The sequence below is a fragment of the Schistocerca americana genome, chromosome X (genome assembly GCF_021461395.2).
Source record: "Schistocerca americana isolate TAMUIC-IGC-003095 chromosome X, iqSchAmer2.1, whole genome shotgun sequence".
NCBI classification, from domain to species: Eukaryota; Metazoa; Arthropoda; class Insecta; order Orthoptera; family Acrididae; genus Schistocerca; species Schistocerca americana.
Window position 1 is genome coordinate 251,748,241 of NC_060130.1, and position 15,058 is coordinate 251,763,298.

Here is a 15,058-nt window from a genome sequence, read left to right on the forward strand (position 1 = left end):
CTGTGAAATTTAATTGAAGAAAGAATCTGTCTTCTACACGGTTAACGCCGTGCAGACTGCCGTCGTAGCTACAGCGCGTCTCGATAAAACAGCTGGAAAATGTAACTACCGCGATACGGGAAGGTGCAATGCGTTCTATAAAAATATTACTGTCATTCGTGGTTCATAATTTTTGATAATGATTACAAATATATTGAAAATCAAATTTTTCTTGGGCTTCTAACAGCCGTGTACCGCAAGTCTCTAGAGGAACGGAGGGTTCCAAATGATTGGAAAAGAGCACAGATAGTCCCAGTCTTCAAGAAGGGTCGTCGAGCAGATGCGCAAAACTATAGACCTACATCTCTTACGTCGATCTCTTGTAGAATTTTAGAACATGTTTTTTGCTCGCGTATCATGTCATTTCTGGAAACCCAGAATCTACTATGTAGGAATCAACATGGATTCCGGAAACAGCGATCGTGTGAGACCCAACTCGCCTTATTTGTTCATGAGACCCAGAAAATATTAGATACAGGCTCCCAGGTAGATGCTATTTTTCTTGACTTCCGGAAGGCGTTCGATACAGTTCCGCACTGTCGCCTGATAAACAAAGTAAGAGCCTACGGAATATCAGACCAGCTGTGTGGCTGGATTGAAGAGTTTTTAGCAAACAGAACACAGCATGTTGTTATCAATGGAGAGACGTCTACAGACGTTAAAGTAACCTCTGGCGTGCCACAGGGGAGTGTTATGGGACCATTGCTTTTCACAATATATATAAATGACTTAGTAGATAGTGTCGGAAGTTCCATGCGGCTTTTCGCGGATGATGCTGTAGTATACAGAGAAGTTGCAGCATTAGAAAATTGTAGCGAAATGCAGGAAGATCTGCAGCGGATAGGCACTTGGTGCAGGGAGTGGCAACTGACCCTTAACATAGACAAATGTAATGTATTGCGAATACATAGAAAGAAGGATCCTTTATTGTATGATTATATGATAGCGGAACAAACACTGGTAGCAGTTACTTCTGTGAAATATCTGGGAGTATGCGTGCGAAACGATTTGAAGTGGAATGATCATATAAAATTAATTGTTGGTAAGGCGGGTACCAGGTTGAGATTCATTGGGAGAGTGCTTAGAAAATGTAGTCCATCAACAAAGGAGGTGGCTTACAAAACACTCGTTCGACCTATACTTGAGTATTGCTCATCAGTGTGGGATCCGTACCAGGTCGGGTTGAAGGAAGAGATTGAGAAGATCCAAAGAAGAGCGGCGCGTTTCGTTACCGGGTTATTTGGTAACCGTGATAGCGTTACGGAGATGTTTAATAAACTCAAGTGGCAGACTCTGCAAGAGAGGCGCTCTGCATCGCGGTGTAACTTGCTCGCCAGGTTTCGAGAGGGTGCGTTTCTGGATGAGGTATCGAATATATTGCTTCCCCCTACTTATACCTCCCGAGGAGATCACGAATGTAAAATTAGAGAGATTAGAGCGCGCACGGAGGCTTTCAGACAGTCGTTCGTCCCGCGAACCATACGCGACTGGAACAGGAAACGGAGGTAATGACAGTGGCACGTAAAGTGCCCTCCGCCACACACCGTTGGGTGGCTTGCGGAGTATCAATGTAGATGTAGATGTAGATGTAGATGAACTCAATAACAATCTCATATCATTTCACTTAATAACATTTAATGAAACGTCAATAACAGCAGAGCTTCCTCTGAAGTCACATAACTGTAAGCCAAGAATCACAATAATTAAACTTGATATGCATAATATTTCCTTAAACAAAATTCCAAAATCTAATTCTTAAATTTAGTTCTCTCTCAATGATCACTAAGCTTAAAAAAAATAAAAAGCAAAAAGATCCCTTATCTAAATTTATGGCACCAAGAACGCTGCATTGTCAAACCACTACTGCAGATAAAACAAACTGAATCGTTAACTGTGATGCATTCTTCATAAAGAGTATAATCGTACCAAAGTAAGAATAAATTGTTTTTCTCTAAACAATAAATCTTCCATCTATCCATAATATACTTCCCAAAAATCTTTATTGTTTGCTACTTACTGCAACTAAACCAAAACCAGACTCTTCGAATCTAATACCAAAACTCACCTGTCTGTCACCTCTTCTGTCCTCTCCTGGCGATCAACAGATAAATCTGGCGTTCACCTTCACAGGTTATAGATCACCTCTAACTCATCTCCTTGCAGCTCAGCTTCTCTGCTGAGGCTGTAGGCGAATGTCTAAGCAATTCAAACCTTACGAGCACAATTATAGACATCCAAACCAAGAAAAATTCCTACGAAAATTGACGCACACACACTTTTCACTTTTTCCCTCGGTCTCCGCAGTTAGAATTTTGCAGGATTAGAATCGTAATTAACAAAGATTAGACTGCAAAATTCGCTAATGATGTTAAACCACGAAGTATGTAATTAGAAATAAAGAAATGATAATCGTAATTGCATGAAAAGATAACGTGATTCGCAGTATTTACAAATTGTTTCCAGTTGTCGTGTACAGGCTGACTTACAGAACTTAACAAATTGTTTTAAATCATTGTGCACAATCGCACTGAAAGTCCGATAAACATCAGCGTACTCAAAGCATCATTAAGAAAACGGAGGCGGTAATATCGAATGCGGTAACTGGTTGGTTTTTTTTTACTCTGCACATAGTATGTGAGTCCACTGTTAGGAAATTTTTTGTGTTCAAAACTGAAGATAAAATGCCATATTTTTTTACACCATTGCAAAAAGTATCTTGCCGTTATTGAATTATAAGTATTTAGTGAAAATCGTAAATAAATTGAGTGTGCCCGGTACATCACCAAAGAAAACTGGTCGAAGTGAGTCTTGAAGTAAACATGTTTTGTCAAAGACTTGGTGCGTAAATATTGTGTGACTTGCATCATTGTGTTAATTTGTGAGGAGGCTAAGGGCAGACTCAGAGATTGAGCATTGATCCATAAATATTCCACTTACAACTCAGAGCCAATGTCTCTCACAACTGTATCTGTGAAATTACAACTGATGCAAAGAAAGTCCATTCGTTACATAACTGTCTCACTACGTAGAAGAGTATTCTTAAATGTTTCCATGAATGTTCTGCCTCAGCTTAATACATAATAGACAAACATTCTTGCAAATGAGGAAATATATAAAGCTACAATAAAAATTGAGGTGTGTGTGTGTGTGTGTGTGTGTGTGTGTGTGTGTGTGTGTTACCATATCGTTACGCAAACAAATATCGAAAGTTAGTTTCCATAAGAGAATAAGTCTGGTGGTGGCATTAAAGACCAATCCACAAAAAGTCGACAAATTACCATAAATGTTGCATAGTGACATATAAATTAAATTTTTTATACAGTTTGACAGTTATTGAACTTCATGAAAAAAGGGGTAAATTAGTTACGAACTGCGGCGTGCACACATTTTCTTCAGCGTGTAGACGTTACTACAGATATTCAGATTTAGGTTATGACAAGTTCGATGTCTGCCATCATTGGCAGACGAATAGCGAAATTCTGCATGACCCGCTGAAGTGTCGGGACATCGATGCTGTCGATGACCTCCTGAATGACTCTTTTATTTCAGCAACTCAATAATGGGTTGGGGTTATACACCTTGTCTTCAACGTAGCCCCCAAAAAGGAGTCACATATGCTCGGGATTGGAGAACAGGGTGACCAATCGAGGTCCATGCCAGTGGCCTCTGGATACCCCAAAGCCAGAATGCGGTCACCAAAGTGCTCCTCCAGGATATCAAACACTCTCCTGCTTCGATGGGGTCGAGCTTCGTCTTGTTCGTCTTGCATGAACCACATCTTGCCGAAATCAGGGTCACTTTGGATAACGGGGATGAAATCATCTTCCAAAACTGTCACGTACCGTTCGGTAGCCACCATGCTATCAATGAACATTCCACTGATTATTCCGTGACTGGACACTGCACACAACACAGCCTTCTCAATCGCGAAATGGGGAATCTCAGTCCCCCATATGCGCCAATATTTCCTATTGACGAATCCATCATAATGAAAGCGGGCTTGGTCGCTAAACCAAACCATACAAATTCCCGTCATGCCCGCTGCCAACCGTGCAGTTTGAACGTCCTAACGCAAGCTCAGAAGTTACGACGATTTTATTTCATATAGTTCAATAATTATCACCTTGCATCAGTGTGACACAGTATTCTGGATAAGAAAAAAATGCAAACCATTGTAAGCATACAAGTCATGAATTGAGAGTAAAAATCATAGCATTATCGTATAAATATTTGTCAAAAGATTGCTACAAAAGGAAAAGTGTCCACAGCCCTGCTACTTTCTTTGAAAAAGCTATACGTATATGCTCTTTCGGTTCAAAATGACGAGGCGTGGTATTTAAAGGGCATGATAATTATAAATTGTTAAAAATTATTATAATTTTAAATGGAGGTCTGTTACAATATAAACAGTTTCAAGAATGGTGTGAGCTCTGGTCCTTAATGAGCTGTTCCGCAATAGGGTTTTATTTATTGTATGAACTGTCAGTCACGGGAAAAATTGGAATAGTTTTACTTCAAACTCCACTATTAGGGCAGTCGTATCTTATATGAGCCTTACAAACTTGTTTTTTACAAATTGAATAATTAATTGGTGTCTGGTCACAACTTGATGGACAGTATTTGTGTCTCGCACCTTCATGTTGATAGACTTTCTGTTTGTACTCTTCTAACAATAGCCGCTGATTATTCATTTCGTGGGACCATTTTTCTAGCTTCAGTGTACGGTGTAGCTAGGAGTCTTCCCAATTAATCGAGAAATGTTATTCTTTTTTAATGGCTCTGAGCACTACAGGACTTAACATCTATGGTCATCAGTCCTCTAGAACTTAGAACTACTTAAACCTAACTAACCTTAAGACATCACACACATCCATGCCCGAGGCAGGATTAGAACCTGCGACCGCAGCGGTCGTGCGGTTGCAGACTGAAGCGCCTAGAACCGCTCGGCCACACCGGCCGGCTTATTCTTTTTTAAAGAACATTTTTTTCCATTCCAGATTTATTTCTCTTCATAGCTTAAAAGCATTGTACGTAGAAGTATCGATAATACTGTAGTAAATGATTATTGGCCAACGGCTGGTTTTCCTCTTGCATGTGTGGGTGCTGATGAGCTGATCCAGTGTGTCAACAGCTCCCTTACTTACATGGTAGCCCAACTTTATTTTTGGTTTCTTGTCTTCTCTGTTGATTATTTCTTCATTGTAGTGCATTGTGCCCTTTAGGACAACCTGTTTGTTCTTCTTTGGAACGTAAGATACGACTGTGGTATTCTTAGTAAAAAAGAACTTCGAAGAGTGAACATCTTCTTTGGTTGATATATTATTAAGAAGTTCAGTCATATTTTTTCTCACCGCCCCCTGCATTGTAAAATGGCTTTTGAGAAGTCGTAGGCCTAATGCATATGATGTGAAGAAATTGTCACATGTGACATTTTATTCTTTTAGCTCATGTGTCAGATCCATGACAACCCATATACCTCGACTTTTCTCAGGTAATTGTCCTGTGTAGGTTGTGTCCAAAACATATGAAGCAGCGCTATCACACAGTATTCATATTTTTAACCCGTATTTTGAGGGTTTGCTCCGTATATACAGATTGTTTCATGGAGGACTTTACAAACTTAAAAATTCAAATACATTTATTGAAAGAAGATATAGAACTGGATTTAGTGATATTTTGTAGAGAAAGACATAAAGTTTTCTTACGTTAAACTAAAGATGTTGTATATGGCTTCCATTGGTTACCCTGCACACATCCCACCGGAAGTCAATTTCTTCCCAAACCCGCTGTAGCATTACAGGTGTAACTTGCTCAGTGGCTCAGGTAGAAAAGCCAGCAAAGGGGGTACAAACATGATATCCTCGATGAATCCCCATAAAAAAGAAATTGTGTGGTGTCGGATCTGGGGAACATGGGGGCCATGCAACTGGCGCATCACAGCCAATCCATTGACCTGGAAAGCGGTCACTGAGAAAATCCTAGATGTCAGCCAGGTAGTAGGGTAGTGCACCATCTTGCATGAAGTAAACATTTCGTTCGTGGTCATCCTCGTCGATCTGTGGTATCAAAAATTGTTGTAACATATCCAAGTACGCTACCCCATTGATGGTTCTCTCATAGAAAAGAAAGGGACCGTACATATTGTTCTTGCTCAATGCGCAAAAAACATTCAGTTTAGGGCTATAAGCCAGCCGGAGCGGTTCTACGCGCTACAGTCTGGAGCCGAGCTACCGCTACGGTCGCAGGTTCGAATCCTGCCTCGGGCATGGATGTGTGTGATGTCCTTAGGTTAGTTAGGTTTAATTAGTTCCAAGTTCTAGGCGACTGATGACCTCAGAAGTTAAGTCGCATAGTGCTCAGAGCCATTTGAACCATTTTTTAGGGCTATAACGGACATGTTGCAATGTTTGACATGGATTTTCACTCTCCTAAATCCTACAGTTATGTATGTTAACCTTGCCATTTAAGTGAAAAGTGTACTCGTCAGAAAAGATACAAGAAACGTTCATCCTCGTGTAATCGATTTGACATATCCGCACAGAAGTTCTTGCGAGAAATTTTATCGGTGTTTTTTATTGCTTTTACAATTGACAATCTGTACTGTTTCAAATGCAAGCGGTTTCTCAACACACGCCAAACAGCCGTATGTGGGATTTGCAGTTCGCGAGATGCACGCCGGGTCGATTTCGTAGGGCTGTTGACAAAACGTTGTCTCACTCGCTCAACGACGTCATCACGTTTGCTTGGACTACCTGATGATTTCCCATGTCTTACTGAGCACCCTGTTTCTACAAAACATTTATGCCACTCCTAAACTGTAGGACTACTAGGAGGATCTTCAGCGTATTTGCTACGGAAATAACGCTGAACTGTTGTCGCTGATTTCGATTCTTCGAACCAAAACACACAGCTAGGACATGCGGGTTCAGTGAAGGCAGCCATCTTTAACGCAACTGCCTCTAGCGCTCCTTACGGTGCGATTAGGTCCTAGCGAACTACGCGAGACAAAACCTGATACTACAATCGTCTCTGTAGGCACTATGAATTAATTTATGTGAATTTTCAAAGTTGTAAAGTCGTTTTTGAAACACCCTGCACTGTTTGAACGGACAACGTCTTCGGAAACCCACCAGTTCTTCATCCAAGCTTACATTTGTGGCAGGATTGCTATGTTTTTGGAAGTATTTTCATCCAACATGACATTTACTCTTCCTGCTCATCGACCAGATTGCTGTGTGTGTGAATGTGTGTGAAATCTTATGGGACTTAACTGCTAAGGTCATCAGTCCCTAATCTTACACACTACTTAACCTAAATTGTCGTAAGGACAAACACACACACCCATGCCCGAGGGAGGATTCGAACCTCCGCCGGGACCAGCCGCACAGTCCGTGACTGCAGCGCCTTAGACCAGATTGCTCATCGAAACTTAACACACGTGAGAGGCAGCAGAACGTTTCAGTGATATTACAGCAGGAAAGATGGCTCGACGTGTTTCTGTATCTCACAGACTCTTTGTTGATTCACCATATGATTTATACATACAAGGCCAATATGGACTTCAAGCGCTATTTCCTCTAATGCTTCCCACCTGTCTCCATAAAGTCTTCGACCCTCGCTATTAGTCATTTCCACCACAATACACCGAATTATATCGTTCATCATAATTTTAAAGATGATTTTATATCACTTACTTTGGCGATACCGTATCTTGGATCAGGAGTCAGATTTATAATGTTTGCACTCAACGCTCTTCCAGTATACGAAAAGATTTTATGCTCCTCGTAATTTCTTTTGTCTTTAGAGTGATTCAGGTGAACAGCTTGCACATTGTCATTTGAGGTACCAATATCTGAAATGTATTCTGAATCATATGAAGGATGAATGTTGTCATCATTGGGGTGATTTTCTTCTTCAGAAATATCTTCCTCGCTGTAAGATGTATTTAATAATGGTTCCAGTTTCTCATCGAAAAGAAGTCATTTTGTCATGACAGCAACACAGAAATTATTACGACAGATACATAAACTGCGTCTGCACACAACAGTTGATATTACGTAACGGTTGGAGATAATGTGTTGCAATAATTTGAACGCTATCAGCTACTTGCGTTGTTGAATAATCTTCGCACATTTCAGAAATAAGGAACCAGATATTTGCTTTGTCATAAAAAAACCGCCATGCTCAAAATCGGAATAAAAAGTATACTAAAAGATGTTGCAACATTTTCGAAGAAAGACAATTCTCAAAAGCTGCAGCAATACATTGATTACTGTACTTGGCAAGAAATTCAATATACAAGACAGCCAATATGTCATATTTATTTGTCTCTTCATCGCACAATACGAGGTAGTCACTAACATTACAAACAACTACACAGAAGGAAATGCGATTTTGATCTGGCAAAACAGGGTGGCTCTCGCAAATGGGCTATTTGCAAGCCGGAACGAAGTTATAGAACGGAGTAACGACTGGAGATTACCAATTTGCTTGGAATTCATAAATTTTGATAAAGCATTAGTTTCAGTTTCGACAAAATCTGTACTAACACCACTCTAACCAACGATGCATAGGTTCAAGAAATGCTGGTATGCTCAAAAACATTTACGTATTTACGGAATTGCTACAGCTTCCATTAGAGGTCATCAACATAGAAACTGAGAAATGAAGAGTCATCATGTAAGGAGAATCCACATATCTAAAGGACCTAAATGACTTTTGTGATATTCCTGGCTGTGGCCGCCAGTATTTTATTTTGCTAGAAGCTCGCCACGATGCTGCTTCATACACGTTAAGACTCATATGGTACAAAAGTGAAGTGAGGTACAAGCAGCAGATGGTACTGTATGTACTATTCCTGTGGGAGAGTCCACCAGTTGTACTGAACTTGCTTCTGACTGGTCGGCACATTCGGGTGTTAGGCGCCAAAACGCCTAACTTCTCTTATTAATTATTTATATACTTTTCATTGCGTTTAACCCAGTTTTCAGTATGACAATCTCTCATGGTTACCTTACGAATCTACCGTTTTTATTTATTAAATTTCACTAGTTTGGAGAAACATAAGGGTAATGATTTTACAATCGAAGTGCTTCGGACACCTTCGGGTCGCTTGGGCGCGCCAGGGAGATGAAGTACTTCGGCTGCGCTAATCACTCTGTTTCGGGTGTTCTTTAGAGCCGGACGCGTATCTTTGTTTCGGACGGATATGTCGTACTCCATATGGGAAGTTGTCAGAAAAGTTACCGTACTATTAAGAAAGCTATGTCGAGTGTTGTAGAAGACAGTGTAACAAGTGATATTTTAAAATGTAAACAAACAGGATATATTAATGAGAGGTGTCGCCTACCATCATTGTCAGTACTACAGGTCTTGCCCTCTGTAGATACAGAGACTAAGCTGGGCAAGAGGCGTCCCACAAAAAAGCACAAACACAGGTTCAAGTTCGAGATGACAGCATAGCAGCCTCCGCCGAAGAAGATCCCACGACCGACGAGCTATCTTTTGCCCTGGGGACGCAACTTTAGAAGACGGCAGGTTGGTGGAAAGAACGGTTAGGGACTCTCACTCAATCTCTACAGATCTCTCCAGCTTCCAGATCTAACGTCCAACACGACAAGTATAATTTATGCTTTGCACTTTTTTCTTATACTCAACAAGTAGATGAAATTAACAGAACAATTTTGAAGCGAAAGGGAATGACTGGGATAAAAATTGGCGTAAAAAAGTCTGGTGTGCTTTTGGTAATTTCTGAAGGTTCTTCAGACCTAACTTTCTGGTTTGTCTAAAACGGTAAATTTATTGTTGTGTATTATCGGGTTGTTTACTGCAGTGAGACGTGGACTTTTGATACAAAGATCATTCTGAAAGTTAGGATTGTTAGATGGGCAGTGGGGAGATGGACATTGGGGATGACAATAACTGACCTGAAAATAAGCATATGGTTAAGGGAAGAGACATGAGAGGAAGACGTATTTTGGAGTGAAATGAGGAATGCAGGTGAACGGCAGATGTAACCAGACGAATAGATGTTAGATGGGCCAAGAAAGTGAGACAAGAAATTGTCGAATCTAGGACCTAATGGATAATGGGTAGGCGTCATTACAAAACGTGGAGGAGCAACGGGCATACTTAGAGCTAAAGCTCTTCCCATTTATTTTCTGCTATGCAAACTCATTCTTCTTCGTCGTCATAATGTCTGCCTCTAGTGTACAAGCAATGCATCATACTCCAGAACTTGTTAAGTCTTGTACATTTTTTTATTCTATAAGCTTTAAGGCAATTTGCTCAGTACCGTAACTACTGTCATTCTCTGATTGTTGTTTATTAAAACTAAACTGCTTGCGGCAACCCTTCACCTGCATGTCAGTACATGGCATATAAAGCAGCTTCTGCAAGGTCGGCGTACTCCGTAAAGTCGCGCTTGCATGCAGCACTAGTCATACACACGAAATCCTATCACGTTGCAGTCGTTCTGGGAAAGCTCCTTCACAGAAAAATCCTTAAATTCGGTTGACGCGAGACACATCATCTTTCCTGACACAATAGGCCTCAAGTTTTCCAGCAGAAAATACCCACTGTTACAGAGCTAGTTATATGCTGTGGCTACACAGTGAGAATAGTTAGAAATTTTCTACAACTAGAACATTTAGTGCTTTGAAATATCATTTTTACATTCTGTTCTATTCCCTTTAACAAAATTATACATCGCCCTGTACTGTTATGATGAGAGGCAGCAGCCGCTATGTCCCGAGGACCCAAATGTGATGTAATCGTTGTTAATGATAAATGGATGGATTGATAACCAAAGGGATCTGTTCGCAGTAGGAATCTGGACAGGCCAGGAAAAGATTATTTGACACAAGTGCACTTCAAATAAATATCTTGTACTCAACTTGCTGTTGAAGAAATAATACATTGCTTACAATTTGTGGCAGCCGTGGCTAGCTATAAGCAGAAGCCTGACATGGGCGTGCGTCTAAGTACACTGAATGATTGCCGGTTGAGACAGCTATGAACAAAGCGGCGTAACGCTCGTCACTAACTAGCGACAAGGAAGTCATCTCGATTAGAAACAATCTTGAACTAGAAGACTAGTACCCAGGTGCCCGCAGCTTATAATACCGTCCTGGCGGTATTCATTGTTCGGCAACAACCTGGGGGTTCTTTATTGGTGGCAATGTTGAAAGCACCACTCGCGAAGCCCGCAGGAATCTTTGAAACAACAGTTTCGGCAATATTGATAAACGACGATACTACACATACAAAAATGCATCGTAATCTACGTACTGCGGCAGTGGAATTGTGGCATCGTTGGCCTATGGACTGACTGACAACCAACTGAAACGCTGTTACGATCTCATACAATGTAATCTACTCGACCGTGAAAGATTTTATTAGTAACGGACACATTTATTTTATAGTTCTCATTTTCTAATACAATCTACTAAAAATACAATTCAAATGAGAACTAATACATCAACTATTTCAGGTCTTCAGCCGGCGAAAAGAAAAGTATATTTGTTGTACGACTCCACGACGTAACAGAGATCAGCATTACAGTCCGTTGCTACTGGCTCATCTAATGGTTCAAATGGCTCTGAGCACTTTGGGACTTAACATCTATGGTCACCAGTCCCCTAGAACTTAGAACTACTTAAACCTAACTAACCTAAGGACATCACACACATCCATGCCCGAGGTAGGATTCGAACCTGCGACCGTAGCGGTCACGCGGTTCCAGACTGAAGCGCCTAGAACCGCTCGGTCACACCGGCCGGCTGGTTCATCTCATTGGTACCATGCTCTAACCCACTCGGACCTAGGTGACTGACATGTAAATACCACTTACTGTGTTCCACCACTTCCACATACGTTTATGAATGTCATTTCACGTATGACGAATCACCACTCATTAAGCCTTCTTCCATCCTCAAAAGTTGAAAAATTTGCCGAAATTAGCGAAATATCAGGTATTCTTGCTTTTAATCAGCGATTTCTGGGCAACAGCATCACTACGAAGAGAATAACTTCGTTTCTGAATATATAATTCTGTCATTGCTCTCAGTATTTCACATCTGATTCGTGGCAGTGCCATTTATATTTAGGTAGTCCCTATCAGTTACCTTTTTACGACTTCTGGAACAAAACAGTATGACTGGGCGCAAATCGCTAATGCCATAACGGAATGTCATAAATTATGGACCCAACTGTGAGATATTTTCCAATTCAGTTCACTCCATTGGCACTTTCTGAACGAAGAAACGCGTAACGCAGATGCTTTGTGCATTCACTAGTACCGACTGATGCATGAACCGACGTCCCTTATGGTTAGACTCCGTTCAGTGAGCTCTCCTATGGCTTTCGACCACATAACGTACAGCAAACACTGTTTTCAAATTATCTTCGTTTTGGAGAGTAACAATAAATTTTTCTTCAGCGTCACAAACGCACGATTCTGTAATTTAACGCGATTATGTACGCATTTTGGCAGGCATTCTTCCGACACCTTCATTTCCCTAATAAAATAACCCTGATGATAACTCATATTTCTCAGCGATACTCCAGAAGGGATCTATCATGAAATGTTTCCTCACGTTGAAAGTTCTTCGTTGAATTGTCAGTTTCCAAATTACTCATTCATGTTCGAACCAGGTGATCGATTTGTTAAGGCAGGGGTTGTCAACCTTTTTCATATACCGCCCACTTTTGTATTTCTTTTAGTCGTAAACTTTTCTAACCGCTCACCAGTTGCACAAAAATGGTGATTTACAAAGGAGAGAAGTAGCTATATAAACTTAATAAAGCACAGTTACAACAAGTTAATACATATAATAACAATTAATTAGCAAGTACGTTATATCAAAATGTTGTGAAAACATAATTAAAGTGTTTTTAAATTCCCTACCGCCTACCATGAAAGCTGGAACGCCCACTTGTGAGCGTTAGAGACCAAGTTGACAGCCACTCACTAAGTTATCACAGCCTTTAACTAGTCGAGTAAACTCATGTGTGCTCGGAGGCAGCAGATTCGAGCCAATCACGGGCTTGTGCGGTCCGCGTGGCACGTTTATGAGTCCCGTTGTACGACGAACAAAGCGAATCCGACAGTCCGATTCCCGCAGGCTTTCTGTAAGCTGCGCTGTTTCTGATGGTATTCTCGGTTTAGCTTTCACGTTTTTACTACGGGCAATTGTTGTGATACCTTGCTTTCATGTTATTTTCTGATGGCCATTCTTATGCAAGGAGCGACAAGGAGTATGGTGACCTGGCGGAGCCGGCCGGAGTGGCCGAGCGGTTAAAGGCGCTACAGTCTGGAACCGCACGACCGCTACGGTCGCAGGTTCGAATCCTGCCTCGGGCATGGATGTGTGTGATGTCCTTAGGTTAGTTAGGTTTAAGTGGTTCTGAGTTCTAGGGGACTTATGACCACAGCCTGCTCAGAGCCATTTGAACCATTTTTTTGACTTGGCGGCTTGCGTTTCGTAACCCAGCGTAATATTCGTCTGCAGTATTTTCAAGTCCTTAGATGTGCCTTCAGTTGTGTCCAAACTTTACTTCTGTTGTTTATTGACATAGCTACCTATCGATCCACATGGTATAGTACCGGTTCTTCACTAGTTTTTTCGTATGGTAGCGTATTGACTGCATCGCTCAAATGGTTAAAATGTCTCTAAGCACTATGGGACTTAACATCTGAGGTCATCAGTCCCCTAGGAATACTTAAACCTAACTAACCTAAGGACATCACACATACATCCATGCCCAAGGCAGGATTCGAACCTGCGACCGTAGCAGCAGCGCGGTTCCGGAGTGAAGCGCCTAGAACCGCTCGGCCACAGCGGCCGGCCCGACTATACCGCACTCTCGTTTATTCAAAGTTGTTCAGGATATTCATCTGTATCTAGAATTTTTTTCGTTTAGTTCTTTCTTATGTGGAAGCCATATCTGCGACGCGGTACACGTCTGGACGTTGTAATGTTTCATTTTACGGATTGCCGCAGTCAGGAATTTAACTAAAGCAACGCAGTTATTTTCGTTCACGCGTCACTTACTAAATTCATTTCCAAATGTATGACTGCCTACTTCCCAGTCTTATTTTCCACACTAACGACACTTATTTCAACCACGAAATTCAATTAGAATTCTTGTTTCACCAGAAACGTTTTTCAATGAGAAGCAAAACTGCCGTCGGCGCAGGCTCTTTCAGAACTGCAATAAATAGAAAGCTCTTTCTGTTCCATGCTTCCCTTACAGCTTAGAAGGTGGAGACTTCGGGTCTACTTGCTGCTGATCTGCTTATTTTCGACACGGTTGTTGTACACCATCATACACAATCAAGGAACATAGTGACCACTTGTCACAAGCCTGAATAACCACCTTCAGAACACTGCGAGAAATGCAGAGAGAGAGAGAGTCAATGAGGTTCTGAAGGGTGCCGACAGCGATGTGAAGCCATGCCGTGCCCAGCTACTCTGTGTTTCTCGGTTGAGCATCCATGTCTCAAAAAGCCTGATAGAGATGTTCCCACAGATTCTCAATAGGGTTTAAATCCGGGAAGTTTGTTGACCAGGCTAGTACGGTAAACTCACGGCAGTGCCCTTCGGAACACACACGTACACTGCGAGCCGTGTGGAACATTGCATTTGTTCTGCTGATAGATGACATCGCGCTGAGGAGAAATAAACTGCATGTAGGGGTGGAAATGATCGCCAGGGATAGGTGCATACTTATGTAGGATCCACTGTGCCTTCCAGAATAACGAGATCGTTCAGCGCATGCTACTAAATCACTTCACAGACCTTAATTCTTGAGTGTTTTTTTTTTTTTTTTTCCAGGCATTCCACGCCGTACACGCCAACGGCCATCTATCGAGTGGGACATAAAATGTAATTCATCTCCAAAGACCACCTGGCGCTACTCAGTAGATGTCGAGCTGCGGTACTGGCGTGCAAACTGCAGCCTTGGTCGCCGATAAACAGCAGTCAAATGGTTCAAATGGCTCTGAGCACTGTGGGAC